This window comes from Gymnodraco acuticeps, unplaced genomic scaffold, assembly GCF_902827175.1.
Source record: "Gymnodraco acuticeps unplaced genomic scaffold, fGymAcu1.1, whole genome shotgun sequence".
NCBI lineage: Eukaryota > Metazoa > Chordata > Actinopteri > Perciformes > Bathydraconidae > Gymnodraco > Gymnodraco acuticeps.
Genome location: NW_022990313.1, coordinates 3,303,972 through 3,316,537, shown reverse-complemented (window position 1 = coordinate 3,316,537; position 12,566 = coordinate 3,303,972). Strand labels below are relative to the sequence as shown.

At 42.5% G+C, this 12,566-nt stretch overlaps 1 long non-coding RNA gene across 1 annotated transcript; it reads left to right on the top strand.

Moving 5' to 3' along the window:
- Nucleotides 1-2,871: 2,871 nt before the first annotated feature.
- Nucleotides 2,872-3,624, top strand: LOC117550417. Its single transcript, XR_004569641.1, has 3 exons — nucleotides 2,872-2,905; nucleotides 2,990-3,088; nucleotides 3,554-3,624. It is a non-coding gene; the product is annotated as an uncharacterized LOC117550417 (long non-coding RNA).
- The last annotated feature ends 8,942 nt before the right edge of the window (nucleotides 3,625-12,566 follow it).

Below are 12,566 nucleotides of genomic sequence, written 5' to 3'. Positions count from 1 at the left end.
CCCTCTCCCCTTCACCCTGAACATATTCAAAACTCCTCATGCTCTGCTTCCTCATTCTCTCCATCATCCTTCCTCTGTCTGCCCACTTTGCCCTCTATTGAATAAAAGTATGCTGTCTCCCGCTCTCAGATAGCGTCCCATCATGCACTGTGGCTGAGGAGCGCTGTTAGAATCATTAGCGCTCCTGTGAGCTGTGAAGCTGTGACAGCTTTATGAGTTACATGGCTAACGAGGCATGGCAGACACAAGCGTGAGGATGAAAACACACACGGTTAAAGGCCCTGTCACACTGTCCCGAAATTGACACCCGATGGACACACGAATATGGAATTGTGAATTTCGCACGAAGATGGCCCCGAACCACACACGAAGGCAACATTTACATTACATTTAAGACATACAACTGCAATGAAAGTACCAAAAACAATTATGTTACAGTACTATGATACTGTACTGATATCTTCAGACTTTGTTCTTTACTTTATCCGTCGTTATATGTAGAAAATATTACGTTTTCTCCGTAATGTTGTTTCCATAACAACAACAACTTCCTGTTAACTGTCCTTCAAAATAATATATTATATCCTTTTTAGTTTCACAGAACACAAATTGGGTTATTTACATAATATATTTACATGATTTTGTTGTGCAATAAAACAACCCGATGGACACACGATAAAGGACATTTTCAAATTCGGCTGTGATCGTAACAACATCGGGCCATTCGTGAGGGCATCTTAAGCCTTCGTATGACCGCCGGTGGAGTTTCTCAGGCTCCGGCAGCAACTTCGTGAGCGGTGGCAAAATCTTTGGCATGCCAAAAAATTGCCGAAGGACCTTGCGAAGGTTCATTTTCGTGTTGAATTCGTGTGTCAATTGTGCCCTTCGTAAGGCCATCGTGAGGGCATCGTGTTATCATCGGTGCCATCGGGCATTCGCCCCGATCAGAGTGAGGGCGAATGCCCGATGGCACCGATGATAACACGAAGATGACACGATTTGACAAGATATCCTCACGAGTGCCTTACGAAGTTGCCGCTCACTAAGTTGCTGCCGGAGCCTGAGAAACTCCACCGGCGGTCATACGATGGCTTAAGATGCCCTCACGAATGGCCCGATGTTGCTACGATCACAGCCGAATTTGAACATTTCCTTTATCGTGTGTCCATCGTGTGTCAATTTTGGGACAGTGTGACAGGGCCTTTAGGGACACACACTTACATGTGGATGATTGGTAGAGGTTGACTGGGACCACCCAAAGGTGTGTACTTGCAGCAGAAAGCATCAATAAAAACCACATTTGAATGGGAATTTAAAATAGCAGATCAGTTATAATGTGAGAAATGCCTGTTAGTTATTCTTACCACAGCATCTAAAATATACTTGAAACATTGATGTCATTTTTTGAAAGATGGCTCTTTGAGTAGACGGTTATCAAAATACCTTAATTAGATATTAACCTAATAAGGTGGTCTATTTGATCAGACCATGTTTCCAAAAGAGTATAAGACATTTTTTTATTCAGTTTGGTGTCAGTGCAATGCATGGACGATAGGGATGTTACTATGAAAGACAACATCCCATAGTTTGGGACTAATACATGAGCTATGATCTATTAGCAGCCTTGGTTAACTAGTTTCATTACATTACATGTCACTTGTTAGACGCTTTTATCCAAAGCGACTTACATACTCAATACTGTGGACAATCCCCACAGGAGCCATTTGGGGTGAAGTGTCTCAGGGACACAACGACATGCTGACTGCAGTGGGGTTTGAACCTGTGCTCCCCTGATCCGAACACCAACGTACTATTGCTCTGCGCCACACGCCTCCCTATATTATACATTATTATCAATATCATTACAAAGTAAGGGCCAATTGTGTGACCTCTGTTTCCACTGAAGGAACATTGAAGAAACACTTGAAAGTCAACCGGTCAGAAAAGGCTAAAAAAGCTAACGAGCATCACAATTTAAAATATAACAAAAATAGAAAAAATGTTCCTTCAGCAGTAAAATGTATTCCAAATGTCCAGGATGTTAATGTGTTTTCATTCAAATACCAAACGCACTGCTCTTGTCATATACACAAGTCGACAGCTTGACCTTCAGGCCTTTTCAAGTTCCAGTGTTTCAAGGGTGTACTTTTTGTCAGTTGGATTTTTCGTTTGAACCAAAAGCCAAAAAACGAAAATACTAGCCTTTTTTAGTTTATTATTTAAAACGAAAAAACCGGGAAACCAAATCTTAAAAGGGATAACAAGAAGACCTAATTAACAAAACGGTCCGGTTTTTGATAAGAACATCTTTCAAAATAAAAGACACAAGGATATAATGGCAATGCTGTAAAAGTTAAATCCTGGAACCCAGAAGTCTGACGAGGATATGTTTATTTCTGCATTCACATGCAGATATGCGTTTATAGAGATTAACACGTATGCAAGCTCTGTGCATAACTGTATTTCGCTGTACGACTTCCGGTTTGTACTGTGTCGGTAAATCCCATGGATGTATAATAAGAACTGGGCTGCTTCTCAGGTCGACTATTTTCATTTCCTCGCTCCTCGGTCTCACCGGAAGTTGATTTGCCTGCGCCATCTTGAGTACCGTCCCATGGCTCTTATTTCTGCCGGAGGATCGAGGACCGAGGAGCGATAACCGAGGAACCACCAGACCATCCTCCGATGAAATCCTCAGACACTCGCCCCACCCCCTTACTGTGTATCGCTCACTGATTGGACGAGGCAGTGCATGCACTGATCTGATGCTTCTTGACATGAGAGCAATACCCCAGCGGAGTGAAGAAAATACGTGAACCTCACGGGACTCACTCCTCAGTTTATACTGTGTTTTGTTTCAATTAATGTATCATTTAGTTACAAATATGTGATCTGAACAAAAGTGGTCAAAAATCATTATTGGAAACATTTTCATGATCGCTTTTTTCGTTTTACAGTTTCATTCATTGTCATTTCCATTCAGTCACAGCTGAGGCATGAATCCTTGATTTCACTCGGTTTAAAAGCCCTGCCTCCAGCATGCAGCTGGCACATTTGAAAGACATGGCGGCAGAAAAACTACACAAGTGTAAGTACCTATTACTTCATGTTATTTGTATGCCTACAACGATACCGTTACGATAATGCAACATCTGTTCACATGTATTTAACCCACAACTCATATGTCTGTTATTGAACGCTTTATATTTTCTCAACAATGTTCATGTGAAATGCCCAACTAAAGGCAAGATTTGCAATAGGCTACATAACGTGCGTACACACGCAGCATTCGTTATTTATCGGACATATTTCGGTTGGAAACCACTTGTTTCTTCACTTAACTAGGCTACCTGCCACATACAGACGTAACTAAGGTACCATCATTCATTTGGCTGGCAGTCACAATGAATTTGTAATAAATAATTCAATACATTCAAATCGGCTCAATTCAATAATTAAGCTGTCATTTATATGCAGCATTATGTGAGTGAAATGTTAATGGCTTAAGGTTTCCTTTTGCTGATGTATGTATAACATAATTCTCCTTAAACAGGGACGGAGGCCCAAACCAGAGCCCTCATTCTACAGAGGACTGACAATGAGCACCTGTTTACAGGAAAGAGGTTACAGCCAAGAAGGCCTGGGGGTGAGCTACAGTTCTACATGAGTTGTTTGACAATGTTGTTTTGGTGCATGGTATGATAATCAAAGTAACCACTACTGTGAATGAACCACAGTGAACCTGAGTGTGTCATGGAATTATTATGCATGAAGCATATTGTCAGAAGTAATCAGACTTTGCATGCCTGGATGCTATAATTTAAAAAATGGTTTACTCCACAGAGAGGTTCTGCAGAAGATGGAGTTGGAGGAGTTGCTCACTCCCACCCAACTGGCAAAACAGTGGGACAACCTCAAACGCAAATATAAGGTGAGATATTGTATTTCTAGATGCATACAATGCAGCTATTTCTATTGTGTCTTCATCTGACTCTTACATTCCTTGTTGTCTCCCAGGAGCTGAAAACCCCCCCTACAGGGACGGGGACAGATGCGGGGGAGGCCACGGCAGCCACATGGCCGTGGTTTTCCCTGATGCATGAAGTCATTGGGAGTCGGCCCTCCATGGAGCCTCCAGTCCTGATGGACTCGGCTGACGTGGCCCCCAGTGGGATTGGCTCTTCATCCAGTGGAGCTGGGGCCGCTCCTTGTGGCCAGGCAATGGAGGAAGAGGAGGATCCTGGGCAGCCTGGCACAAGTAGCAGCACCACTACACTGGATGAAGAGCCATCCACCTCTCTCAGTCCCCCGCCTGCCAAGAAGAAGAGGGCAAGTAGGGGGGCCCTATTAGAGTTTCTCAAAGAGGAGGCCCAACGAGAGCAGGAACGCTTTGAGGCCAATCAGGCTAACACAAAAAGATTTTTGGATTTATTTGAGAAATTGGTAAATAAATGATTTTGTTTCTAAGTTTTTGCAACGTTGTTATTGTTCCATTGAGATACACTTTGTTTGTCAAAACATTGTTCCTTTATTTGTTAAATTATAAACATCACAACGCAATAAACCGCAAATGAAGGCACACAGCTTTTCACACAGTGTGGTGTCCAAGGCCTTCGTGTCCCCAAGTCCTACAAATAATCATGTTCTTGTAGTTCAACTGGTTGCACACATGGAGCAGAGAGCAGCCCTGCCAGTCGGTCTCGCTGGCCATGTCCGCCTCGATCCCCCCTCACCAGACGTGGTGGAACCACACCAATGTCCCCAACATCCTCTTCAGGCTCCAGGATGTCCCCCGCTGTGAGGCAGATGTTATGGAGCACTGCACAGGCAGTGATGACTGAGGGGACAAAGGTGTGGTGGACCTCCAGAGCCTTGAAGAACAGCAATCTCCACCTGCTTTTCATCCTGCCAAAGGCCCGCTCTATGATGGAGCGAGCCCTAGCATGATGCTGGTTGAAGCGGCTCTGCACCCTCCCTTGCAGTGGTTATGGGGTGATGAGGGCCACAGGTCCTTCCATGCAGGGGTAGCCACCATCACCCAAAAGGAAGAATCCTAAAAAGAGAGAGAACATATTTAGTATACTAACAGTCATTGATGGATTTTGATGTATTAACAAGAATATTTGGTGTCACCTGAGGGAGGATACAGAGCCTGTTTGTAAATTGCGCTGTTCTTCAGGACTCTGGTGTCATGGACTGAGCCAGGATACCCAACAAAGGTGTTGAGAAAGAAGCCCTTCCCATCACACACTGCCTGCAATTGTATGGATGGGAAGAGCTTCCTGTTGAGGTAATCCTGGCCCAGAGGTCCTGGGGGGTCTTTATGCGGACATGGCAGCCATCAATGGCCCCCACACACCTGGAGATTACTGGGCTGTTGGCCAGCCTTGCAAACTCTTGGCCAACCTCCTCCAGTTCTCCAGGGGGGGGCAGTTTGATGACCTCCTGGCGAAGGGCTGCAATTTGTTGTACTCCAGTGTGCACCAGTCTGCAGACGGTGGACTTGGGGACATCAAAGGCCCGGGACACCACACTGTATGACAAGCCGTGTGCCAACCAATAAAGGGTAATTAAAATATTCACCTCATGTGACCAGCCTTGTGTGTTCTTTGATGGCAGGATCCTCAGCAGGGCCTCCAGTGACTGGCGCCCCAGTCTGTAGTCCTGCATGAGGTCCTTCTGGCCATCAAAGAACACAGCAAGGACTGGCACACGAGGGTTTAAAATGGCTATGGGATCGACATCCGTCTGCAAAATAAAGATACATGTTGCCTTCAGCACCTAGCTTTTATTAAACTGACAATGAATGAACTTACATGAAATTGCTGTTGTTGGTGAAACCATTCATACTGCAACAGACTAGTGATGCTTACCTCCATGAAACCAATAGCCTGTTGTAGTCGTGCCCGACGGCACCTGGACTGCTCCTGCTCCTCTTGCAGGAGCGCATTATATACATCAAGGCCTACTGCAATGCACGCCATGGCATCAGACATGTTGTGTTTGGAAAGGTTAAACCTCTTTCTATCCAACATGTATATTGGAACCTTCTTCCTAAATTACCTTAATGGGTTTCAGCTTGTAGTTTTTCACTGACCTGCTTAGCTTTTAATTCAGCTGCCAAACCGCAGTCATTAGGTCCTATTTAAAATGTTGATTTGCTCCACACAAACAAACAAAGTGTGCAGTCCAATGAATGTTAATCTAACTGGGTTTTGATAGATAACATATCTGTTTTTGTTCTCTGAATAATTGTATTCCTATTGTGCACTCTAATGAATATTAATCAAACTATTGTTCGTTTAAATACATTTTAAGAATGGCGTTTATCTTTTTTGAGAATTACTTCTTATTTTATTTCATGTATTTGGATCTACAACAGATGATACAAATGTTTGTGTCAGTGAATGTGTACTAACAGAGTCGGGGGTGTTTGTGGAAATAACGGGTACAGAGCTGCTGTCAGACGAACAGCTGTGCAGCGTCATCACAAACGGACGTCGCTTCACGTGACGCTCCGGAGGAAAGGACGTCCCATTGCTCTTAAAACTCATTTCCCTGCTTCTCGTGGTTTCCTTGCGTCTCTCCATGCTTCCCTGGTGGGAGGGACTAGACGCAGGGAAACGACGCAAGTGAGGGAAGCAAGGATTTCATTTAATCGACCTGAGAAGCAGCCCTGGATACAGCGTAAACAAACGCCTGCTTGAGACTCCTCAGTGCACACAAAAACATAACTTGGAGAAATAAATAAATACGGAAATGTTATTGATCACCCCTCGATGATGTTCTCCTGTTAAGAAATGTATTCTCATAAATGATGCGGTAAGCAGGAGGACAGAATTACTTTAAACTGACGCCGTTTTGCATTTCTATAGGTTGCATAGATACGAGCATGGTTTATATACTATCATGTTTTGTCGCTCGTAAAACACAGCGGAAAGTAAGAACACCATATTTGGTCAATTGTACAGCTAATATAACACAACACATTTGTTTTATTTCCTTTAACTGGTGGATATAGAGTTGCTGCGGGGAGGGGGAGGGGGGGGGGGGCGCTGCGCACAGCTGATCGACAGCTGGAACACAAACCACGAAAACAATTCAGATCCAGTTGTCATGACTCCACTCCGGAGGGATTCTCCGATCATTTCTTACAGTTTCTCATCATGGGGGGGGTGGTCTCCTGTCTCCCTTTAATGATACTAATGGGCGGTAGTCCCGGATGTCGTCATGAAGGATTTTCAGAATAAAAGCTTAACAACTGGTTGTGCACAAGGACTTCTGGTTTTTCAGTATAAAACAGCATTTAAACTGACGGTATGTTTAAGGTACATTATGCTATCAAAACATTGATTTTAATTTCAAACAGTAGTACAACAATATAAGTTGCATTGACCTCGTTTCAATGCAGAGTTTAAAGGATTAAATGCTGTTAAGTGCTTTTCCACTCAACAAGAACAACAATTTAAGGCACTTTAGGCTCAATTTGTAAGATTGCTATCTACAGACAATATCAGATTTTGTGAAAAACATCATATTATATCAGCGATCTAAAACCCCTTATCCGCCCTCTTACAGTTAAACATTTTCCTGCTGAAGGTTATCAGATGAGTGCTTAACAAGCTTGGGGTCAAACTGAATCTGCTTCAATTACTGTGGGAGCCGGAGGGGAAGGGTTTGGGACTTTCTGTAAATAAAATAAATATGCCACATGAAAACAAAGTGGCTTGCATAACAGCAGGCAAGACAAAGAAAGAGGAACATCTGCATATGTTATGGCTGTCAGCTAATCTATTCAACAAAAATGCCATTTAAAGGATATAATTGATTCTTTTTTGATTCACTATTCCAGCCACAGGCCTGTGTTAAATGAATGCCACAGTCTGACTGGTGCTCACAAAGGCCCATTCATGGTCAACAGACAGGCCCAACACCCACTCTTGCATAAGAGGAGGAAGTGGAGGCCTTCCTTGCTGGGGAATGGAAAAAATTATCCACATTGGAATACCACAAAGATAAAGCGTAATCTTCATAAGTGCATTCATATCAAGACGTTTATGATTTCATCTGGACATACCTTGCCTGTTCCGCATGAAATCGGCCATTTATTCAAACGTTTGCCCACTGACCAATGTGTGTGTGTTCAATGACTAAACTGAATACTTATTCAAATCTTTACACTGGAGCCAATTGTTGTTTATTCAGGTGCATTCAGAAATCGTTTTACATTGTGATTTTCACAACCTTTTTGCCAAATGGCTCCCTAAAACTAGACTAGCACTTTACCAAAGCAAAGCACTTTATCCTTATTGTGCACTGGACTTTCCTCACTGTCTATCACATACAGTGCCTTGCGAAAGTATTCACCCCCCTTGCCATTTTTCCTATTTTCTTGCATTAAAACTAGGGCTGTCAAACGATTCAAATTTTTAATCAGATTAATCACAGCTTTAAAATTAATTAATCATGATTAATCACCATTCGAACTATGTCCAAAATATGCCATTTATTTATGTATATTGTTGTGGGAATGGAAAGATAAATGAAAGAAGGCGGATATATCCATTTAACATACAGTATCTATGTTTATTAAAACATTTTTCTGCGTGTCAAAATGAAAGACAACCCACACACCTATCAATCATCAAACCGTGGGGTCTTAATTCATTACGTGTTGATTTCTATCAACGGGGGAGTACTTCAGGAAAGTCGACAGGGGGGGGGGGGGGGGGGGGTAGTGGAGTACTTCGTGACCACAGAGTGTGAACGTTGTGATCAGCTGTTTTAGCGCAGTTCTCCTGTGAAGGGGGGGGGGGGGAAGTCTCCCTCCGCAGCCGGTTGGCGTAGTTTTGACACAATTCCGTTGTACAGACCGACGTTAACAGCAGCCCTGTCTGTGCACACGGAGACCGACTCTGTCGTCCGGTGATCTAACCGCCTTCTGGAAAAGCTTCACAAGTACGTCGGTACGCAAATGCGCTTTGTGACACAAGTGACGGTACGCATTTCAGATTACGCACATAACCTGTTTACCAGTTATGTGTTACCTGTACTACAGCAAAAGTATTCTCCGTCGGGACTTCCTGCAACAACACCACGCCGTTATCAAAGATGTTCTATTGAGAAGACGATCACTACGTGACAAAAGTTTTCAAAACCGTGGCTGCTGAAATGAATCTTACTAACTGCTGTCTGTGCAATTTACTCTGCGCGAGTTGGCAGACTTTATTTTGCTTACTTTAACATCATTTTTCATGGTGGGGCTAAGCCATTTCTTGGTATGGGTGTAGCCTACCCCAGCCATACCCTGGCGCTGCCACTGGTGGCACGTATGGGGCGGGCCATTCTGCACATGCATTAAATGCGTTAAATATTTTAACGCAATTAATTCAAAAAATTAATTACCGCCGTTAACGCGATAATTTTGACAGCACTAATTAAAACCAAAAATAATATAATATCTTTGGGGGGATTTTATGGCAAGACCCCACACAAAGTCAGTCAAAATTGGTGAAGTGAAAGAAAAAAAAGAGCACGTTTTAAAACATAACAAAAAATGTCAAACTGAAAAGTGGTGTGTGCATAATGTATTCACCCCGTTTGCTATTGAGCCCAAACAAAGACCTTCAGAGTCACACAATTATTTAAATAAAGTTCACCTGTGTGCAATCAAGTGCCTCAATATCTTTAATTATTATATTAATTAATTATTGTTATACAACTGTTGTAGAAGGCCTCCGTCTTCCATACCACAGCAAGTGGCCTTTCTAAGCAAGAAACCGACACCATGAAGACTAAGGAGCTCTCCAAACAGGTCAGGGACAAAGTTGTTGAAAAGTATGAGACAGGATTGGGTTATAAAAAAATCTCACAAACGTTGAACATCACGAAGCACCATTAAATCCATTATTTGAAAATGGAAAAAATATGCCACGACAACAAACCTGCCAAGAGAGGGCCGCCCACCAAAACTCTCACACCGTGCAAGGAGAGCATTGATCAGAGAGGCAGCAAAGAGGCCGAGGATAACCCAGAAGGAGCTGGTAAACTCCACAGCAGAGAGAGGAGAATCTGTACAGGACCACAGTAAGCCGCACCCTCCACAGGGCTGGGCTAAATGGAAGAGTCGCAAAAACAAATAAGAAAACATGTTTGGGGAATCTTCCACATGCCTTTTGGCGAACTCCAAACATGGAAGAAGGTCCTGTGGTCGGATGAGACTAAAATTGAACTTTTTGGCCATGAAGGTAAACGTTATGTCTGGCGCAAACCCAACACCTCTGATCCCCCCTCAGAACACCATCCTAACTTTGGACAATAGATGTCTCTGCAATGTGGTCTCTTGTCTTCCTTGTATTATTTTTCATATCCACTAGATGGCGCTCGGTAGGATTAAAGCACTGATATTCAGGATCTAGTCATCTTGAAAAATCGTAATCTGGATCAGGCTGATCCTATCCTGAATTGCTTTGAACTCCAGGGACCGTAGCCGACTTGTCTGATCCTGGATCACAAAAAATGGGATTTCAAAATCTGATCGGATCTGATTGATTAAAAGTTTTGAACTCCTGGGCCCAGGAGATTTGATGCTTGGGCGGAGATTCACCTTCCAGCAGGACAATGACCCAAAGCATGCTGCTAAAGCAACGCTAGAGTGGTTTAAGGGGAAACATTTAAACGTTTTGGAGAGGCCTAGTCAAAGCCCAGACCTTAATCCAATCGAAAATCTACTGTACACGAGCGGAACCCATCTAACCTAAAAGGAGCTGGAGCAGTTTTGCCAAGAAGAATGGAAACAAATCCCAGTGGAAAGATGTGCCAAGCTTATAGACACATACCCCAAGAGACTTGCAGCTGTTATTGCTGCAAAAGGTGGCTCTACAAAGTATTGACTTTGGGGGGTGAATAGTTATGCACGCTCATGTTTTTTCTTTTTCATTATTATTTCTTGTTTGTTTCACAATAAAAAATATGTTTTGCATCTTCAAAGTTGTAGGCAAATAATACAAATTCTCCAAAAATCCAATTAAATTACATGTTTTAATGCAATAAAACAGGAAAAATGCCAAGGGGGGTGAATACTTTTGCAAGGCATTGTGTTAAGAACTCAGGCACTTAGGAGGTAGGACCCAATTGCACGCCCCGGGAGACAGAGGTGAAGTATTGGTAGGATACTTTATTTTCCAAAATACAGCAAAAAATGGTCACTAACTAATCTCAGGATGAGATGACAAAAAATGAGAATAAAAAAGAAAATCGCTCACGTGGTGAGGAACAAAACTTTTCACGATTTACAAAAGAGCATAGACCTGACCATGACCATAGACAAAAACGAACTGACACTGAACACTGGGAGACAGGGTAACAAGACACAGGTGGAACAATCAGGGGCGGGGCTGACACTGATGAGCACAGGAGACACAGAAGGGGTGACAGGTGAAAACAATCAGGAAATTAGACACACCAGGGAAACTAACGACAGACAGGAAAACACGGGGAGAAAGACATGCAAAGATGTCTAATAAAGTTTTAAAAAGATATATATTAAGGTTGTATATTAGATAATGTATGTGTTTGTTGTCTGCTGCTGTGACTGTTTTGTTTTGTTGTGAACACACTGAGGCAAATTCTAAGTTGTATGGCAATAAATGATTGAATGTTGATCTAATTTAGCATCTGTGCGGTCTGACGTTTCTATACCGAATAAAAATCCTGTATTTGACCCATCAATTATATTGTTACCACTTCACCAAGATGATTAAATACATCACTTCCTGTGAACAAGAGGCAAACCCCATGTCAAAGACAGGTTTTGGTCCATAGAATATCTCAGTTTTTGCCTTCGCCATCTTCATTTCTTGACACAAGAGGGTGGAGCTACAACAAAACTGTAATCAATAACTTTTGTATGCAACAAAATTGTTACAATTAACTTTCACGACACTGAAAGAGTTAAAGTATTGAGATGATAAAAGACACAAACCCAAAATATAGTTTTGTAGCGACCTATCAATTCTTAGTTGTGCTATGGTGGGGGCCCTCAAGCATTTGTTTCTTTTAACCTCCGGAGGTAAGAAATCAAGTCAGGAGAAGGGTCATTTTCTCATTGACTTCTGTACAATTTGAGGCCTTTTGGAACTGGTGGAGTTGCCCCTGCTGGATATAAGAGGGAATGCAATTTGGGGGGAAAACATTTGAGTCAAGGAGGGTGGCGAGTGCAACTCTTTTTTGTCAACTGTGATAGACAATAAACAATATGTCGGACTATCGAAAGATTTCGGAATCTCATTTAGGTATTTCTGGGTTATTTTAGTTTATGTCTTTTTTTTTAACCATTAATTCCTCTTGAATTGTCCAGCATGATTTTGGGTCCCCATCCTTTCACTGAGGATTATGACAAAAGAGATGTTAACATCACGCGGTAATGTCTATTGGTCCCTAATGAATTGTTTCTTCGTCCCTGTCTGTTGAACTTTGAGGTAAATGGCTATTTCACAACTACATTTTATAAGTGTAGGATGTTTGTTCTCAATCTTTCTTCTTCTTCAAAAGATTCCGCTGGAATG